This window comes from Doryrhamphus excisus, chromosome 16, assembly GCF_030265055.1.
Source record: "Doryrhamphus excisus isolate RoL2022-K1 chromosome 16, RoL_Dexc_1.0, whole genome shotgun sequence".
Taxonomy (NCBI): domain Eukaryota; kingdom Metazoa; phylum Chordata; class Actinopteri; order Syngnathiformes; family Syngnathidae; genus Doryrhamphus; species Doryrhamphus excisus.
The window spans coordinates 15,278,625-15,285,000 of NC_080481.1; the positions used below are offsets into that span (position 1 = coordinate 15,278,625).

At 40.5% G+C, this 6,376-nt stretch overlaps 1 protein-coding gene across 1 annotated transcript in view; it reads right to left on the bottom strand.

Moving 5' to 3' along the window:
- Nucleotides 1-4,224: 4,224 nt before the first annotated feature.
- tspy (testis specific protein Y-linked) overlaps nt 4,225-6,376 on the bottom strand; it is a 10,969-nt gene continuing 8,817 nt past the window's right edge. Inside the window, exon 9 of the mRNA XM_058051061.1 lies at nt 4,225-4,303. The gene's annotated coding sequence lies outside the window, so the exon portion shown is untranslated. The remainder of the gene's footprint in view (nt 4,304-6,376) is intronic.

The following is a 6,376-nucleotide window of genomic DNA, read 5'->3' on the forward strand; positions in this document are numbered from 1 at the left end:
ATGAATGTGAGTGTGAATGGTTGTTTGTCTATATGTGCCCTGTGATTGGCTGGCGACCAGTCCAGGGTGTACCCCGCCTCTCGGCCCAAGACAGGGGCGAAAGGGGACTGGGATAGGCTCCAGCACCCCCTGCAACCCTCGTGAGGATAAGCAGTAGAAAATAATTGAATGAATGAATGCATGACAGTAAGATGTGTCACGGACTGTAAAAGGTCAAACCAGTCCTTGATTCATCAGAATACGTAAGTCGGTGGCGTTATCACGTTGGCGATGTGATGTAAACACAACCAGGGTGGAGTTCAAGGTCTTTTCTTGCCAGCATTGCTCCTTTTTCAACTCAGGAAATGAGTCATGGATGAGTGTTGACTTCAGGTTCCCTTTCAGTTTCCACCACGTCTGAACAGATCACACAAATCCTAATTCTTGTTTGGATGTGAATATTAAATGTCTGAGCAGGGGAGCTATATAGGAGTGAAGATCAGGAAAAAAAAAAGAGTGTCCCAGCAGGCCTTAAACACCCCATATGATGGATGGATTTTACTTTCTTGTTATTTCTCCCTGAAGGCCGACTGCAGGTTCCAGCTGGATCCGATCCATCAATCACCAGGGGCGGAGTATAATCCCCTTCAGGGTGAAAAAAACCTCATTTGACCTCCTGACAGTCAATTTTATATTGACAAATTGCAAAAAGGTCTGCACGTATCCAATACAACAGGAGGTGGCGAGTTCACAGATGCATGCTGGGATACAAGTGTGACCCGGAGAGGAAATCACAGGGTAGAGAAAATATACTGGAATGTTTTCTATCACAACACATACCTTCTTTGATCTCTAATTATTATCTAACATGTGTGAGAATGAAACAAAATAAAACAAAAAAGCAGGTGCTTTGCGATGATGTCCCTGAACTTAGCACGGCAGCAATTATTTAAGTAGGGCAGCGTCTTTGACGGGAGGATGAGGGCCACAAACGTGACATACATTCCAGGCGAACTCCTCACGCTGTAAACAGGAATTGAGGAGATTGCAGGTTGTGTTTTTTTTTGTTTTTTTAAAAAAAGAAAAACAATATATTTCCCATAAGATCAAGCAGCTTTTGAGTCGCCACGTGTCGGCCACCATCTGCCTTCAAGATGAGACAGCCGCTCTCCTGCTCTATAAAATGCATCCATGAGAATCAACAGCTGTTGAAGAAGCGCTCCCTCCAAATAATGAAGGGTTAGGGAGGGGAAGGGGGGGGGGGCTTACTGTACATGAAAAGGAGGATCTAGAGATCGGGGCGCCGGCACACAGAAAAGTTAATCTGTCAGCACAAAAGGTGAAGTGTGCCGGCCTGAAGGGATTCTAATAATTTATGCTGTATCTAAACTCAGTGCTTGTGATTCGGTTGAATAAAATCGACCGTGTATGGGAGGGGCGGGGGGTGGGGGGGTTAAGGAGTGAGAGAGTGCTTGTGGCTCCAAATGAGTGTGATGACATGCATGAATGCAGTGTGTGCAAGGCAGACACATTTTGCTTCTGGTGTTTTTTTTTTTTTTATCCAAATTAAAATCTCATCTGTATGTTCAAAATCTTACGAAAGTCATCTTGATAGAAATGAAACTTGATAGACTTAAGAGAAGTCTGTGTACGGCTTGTCTAAATAGCTGGGAATACCAATAACAATTGTGTCTTTATTACAGTCAAGCGTGATCTGAAGCTGCAAGAGTGCTGACAGCACTGTGGTTTATTAGGTTTGGATATGAGCGCAGAGGTGCGCTAAGAGGACAGTAAATCTATAACTGCAAGACAAGCTGCACACTGACTACTCTAAGTTATATCATATATATATATATACAGTAAACCTCGGATATATCGGACTGGGATATATCGGAAATTCGCTCACAACGGACAGATAAAAAAGAACCAATTTTTCTGTAATGCATTTCCAATAAAAATTCATTGCATATATCGGATTTTTTATAACGGATTTCGCCTATTTCGGACAAAATCTCCAGTCCCGTTCCAATGCAATTCCATTAAATTTCCCTCGCATATATCGGATGGCCGCATCGTGGCGCTCCGATTCGCCGAATCGTGACAGGCCGCTATACGACGTCATTTGCAGCGTTTGCAGCGTTGCCTGCGCGTCCAGGTACATTGGAAACATAGTCAAGGAAGTGTCTTTTTATAACGGATAAAATCCGATTTACGCATATACCGGATATAAATCCGATATATGCGTAAAACGGACATTTTCCGGTATACACATATAACGGATTTCGCTTATATCAGACAAAACCAGTGGGAACATTTGAATCCGATATATCCGAGGTTTACTGTATATCATTTTCATACATTCTACAACTACCTTCATTGTTGATGACAAAAATACAGTGTATGAAGTTTTCATACACTGTCTCGGGTTTCATACAGTATTTCGCTTAAAAAGCTAGTCCATCTGTTCTGTATGGTTCCGAGACATCTAGTTCCCAAACAAAGTAACTTAAGCGTTGCTGACTCACTATCCATGCATTTTTTATTGAGTGCAAGTGCTAAATAACCTGCCATGGGGGCTAAAGAAAGTTGGGAAATTGTTTTCTACATGTAAAACTATAATTATTCAGTATGAAATGTATTGTGTTGTTTTTTTGGTAATATTTTTGTGTGTCCGGATTGGATTAATTGGAATTATCTCATTTTTTTTAACTGAGGTACCATTGTTACAGTATTGATTGGAATATAAGACGGCTCCAAACTAATTCTCCACAACTGAGTCAGAGCTTTTCTTTCGGTCACTCCCGCACAAAAGTTGCTCAAAGATAGGGCATGTTAGCAAATAACTGTGTTAAGAAGCTTTTACTAAGAAATATGATTGTTTTCGTTTAGTAAAAAGCTAATTTTGTTGTTAGTCTTACAATTTGATTTTAAAAATCCAAAAAGAGGGGTTGTTTTATATTCAGGTCAATACAGGGTTTTTTTTTTTCTCTGGGACAAAACACATTTCCAGCTGTCATGAGCATTCCAAGAGAAGCAGGTGGTGCTGCAGTCTTAAGGCCTTCTTAGCCAATCAGAGGCCTGAAGAAAGTGACTTCTGAAAAAAGCAGAAAAATATATAACGGATTGATCATAAATAAAGTAACAATAATGAAAAACAATCTACCTAAGCAAAATGCTTTTCCACTTTTGAGACGTACGAGGTGCATTATTAAAAAAAAAAATTAAAAAAAACCTTAAACTCTATTATGGAAAGCAGGAAGTGAACAAATGTAACAGTTACTGATTGTAAAAGTACACTCTAAATGTAATTAGTATTAGTATCTGTTGACACCACTTGATTTCATACATAAATGCAATGTAAAAAAAATGTAATTAATTGATTTAGATAAACTTTCTAAGTTGCTAACTTTATTTTTTAAGTTATATTCAAATAATAATGTTGGCTATTACATGAACTTAATTTAGAATGTCATATACACTCGGGCGGCACGGCGGTCTAGTGGTTAGCGTGCAGACCTCACAGGAGACCAGGGTTCAATTCCACCCTCGGCCATCTCTGTGTGGAGTTTGCATGTTCTCCCCGGTTTCTTTCCGGGTTCCTCCCACATTCCAAAAAAACATGCTAGGTTAATTAGCGACTCCAAATTGTCCATAGGTATGAATGTGAGTGTGAATGGTTGTTTGTCTATATGTGCCCTGTGATTGGCTGGCGACCAGTCCAGGGTGTACCCCGCCTCTCGCCCGAAGACAGCTGGGATAGGCTCCAGCACCCCCGCGACCCTCGTGAGGAAAAAGCGGTAGAAAATGAATGAATGAATATACACTCAAATTTTATTGTTGGTAATGCAAATCCACTTTTGAAGGCTAAAATAATAAAATGGCATGAGTGAAATTGTTGTGGAGTGGAAAAAGGTAAGACAAGTGCTACAATCGGTTCCGACCCTCGTGTGTGTGTGTGTGTGTGTGTAACTTAGGTGTGCAAGTGTCTGTATATGTGTGCACTGTGATTGGTGGAGAGCGGAGGGGGGCCCATTCATCTGTCTGGTGTGATCATCTGTAACAGGGCCCGGGCGCAAGCATGCACTCTGATCTCCCAGATAAGAGTCATCCATCTGCTGTGTGTATGTGACAGGGCCCAGACAGCCCCTCTTATCGCTGCATTGGCCCGTTTCCCTCCTTCTATCACACCACCACCCCCCAAACACTTCTCTCGATACCCCGCTCGCCCCCACCCTCCAATGCAATGCTGTTCTTTATCTTGATTAGATGACAAGCGTACCATCAGAAGAATGTACGTGCTTCAAATCAGTAAGGAGTGTTGCTTCTGTGGAAAAAAAAAAAAAAAAACATCAACACGGACCTTTCACAAGCCGAGTGTGTGATAAGGTGCACACAGAAACGCGCACAAGATAGTTGGTATTCAGGGGCTCGAGCCTCAGCTAGCGATTCTCTTGCGGCCATCTTGCAAGAGAATCCATCTCACCATCATCAGTGTGTTATCGTTCCATTTTTCAGACATGACTGAAAGTAACAGGGAGCACATAAAAGCAGCCTCGGCATCATGATTTGTGTACAGTAGCACAAAACGTGCTCAACTCCAAGCAGTGGAGTTTGTATTGCTGGATCCATCATTTAAGCTGTTGGCAAACCCTTAGACCGGTGGTCTCAAACACGCGGCCCGCGGGCCAAATGTGGCCCGCAGGACACTAGTTTGAGGCCCCCGCCTTGATATGAAAGTTTAATGTTCATGCGGCCCGCGCAAGTTTGATATGGATGCTGTATGGTATCATGTACCCAGAAAAAATTATTACGTTTGATTAATGTTCATGTTAAAGGTTAAATAACTGTTAATAGTTATCCTCCCTCTCCGTGTGGAAGTGGTAAGTTTTGGGCTATTTAAGTTGAAAGGAAATAACTTGAAGGCTACCGTTTAGGTCGCTAGCTCTCTAGTTTGCGAGCTAGCATGTGTCTCAAGACCCTGCAGTTGCGCAATATGTTGTAAATAAAAAGAGTATAAATGTGACTATAGTCGTGTTTTGTCATGTCTACAGGGCTCTAATAATGCTTTGTTCATTTTAATCTGAAAAAAAATAATTTGTCTACCCACCAACTATATGTGGTTTCTTAAGTTTTTATTATTTGCCGTTTTATTGTTATTATTATATTTATTTATTTATTACTGATTGATTTTCTTAGTTCTTGATTTGTTTATTTATTTTTCATCTTATTTTGTGTAGAAAAATAAAAATTAAGATATTTAAGAACAGTGGAATGTTTTATCAGAGTTTTTCTTGTAGAAAATTGTTTTTTAAAAATTTTTTGTTTTTAATAAATGCGTTTTTTTTTTTTTTTTTTGGAAAACCTGATGCGGCCCAGTCTCACCCAGGCCCCAGCTCCAGTGCCCCCCCCAAGTAAATTGAGTTCGAGACCCCTGCCTTAGACAAACCACAAAGCATGTCTGTACAAACTTTGTCACAATCAATATTGAAGGAACCAACCCTGTTATTAATTTATAACCATAAAACATGTGGCGCCCCACCGGTGGGCTGAATAAACGGCAACCAAAGTGGAAGCAAATCGCTGTTTCTCACATGGGATCATTTCACATTTCAAATGCGTTTCCAACATTCGTATTAATAGTATGTGCCCATCCTAGGCTGCATTCCCTGAGTGCTGCTGGGCCTTCAGCAGGACAGGTTTTTGCTAGTGGAATATTTATAGCTGTGCATTAAAAGAGGAATCAAGGGTTTAAGTGTACCGTTGCAACACTGCTGCCGTTCCTTTGTCTGGGCCTGTCCAAAAATGCCTGGCTGGGAGCTATTTACAGTGCTACCTTGAAAATGGGAGCGATATCACATGCTGTTGCTGCGTTGAAATCCATTTAAGTGCAACTGTTACTGTTTGATCCCACTTCAAGAGGGTGACTAAATAGTTTGGAAGATGACTTAAATGTCAAAAAGTCATATCGAAAGCGTTAATCGTAAAAAAAAAGTTATGATTTAAGGTGTTGGAACATGTTATTGTGTGGTAGTATGAAGGAGAAAACAAAGCTTGTACCTATAGTAATACTGTAACACATTCATTTTCAAACTGGGGACGCTCCCCCCTGGGGGGTACAGACGTTATGACGGGGTGGCTGGATTTTTTTTTTTCCAAATAAAATATTAAGTTTTGATATTTCAATTTCAAATAGTTGTAGCTTGAAATTTGGAAAGTCAACAGTACGACCCAAAGTTTGCGATGGGAGTAAATTCACTCATCTGCACCCGCTTTTTTTCATGTTTTAGTTGTGTATTAACAAATGAATGTTGTATTTTAATGTATCTTTTACTGTTTACTTGTTTTTACTCAACTCCATTCTTCTGTAAAGTGTCTGAGTATTTTGAAAAGCGCTATA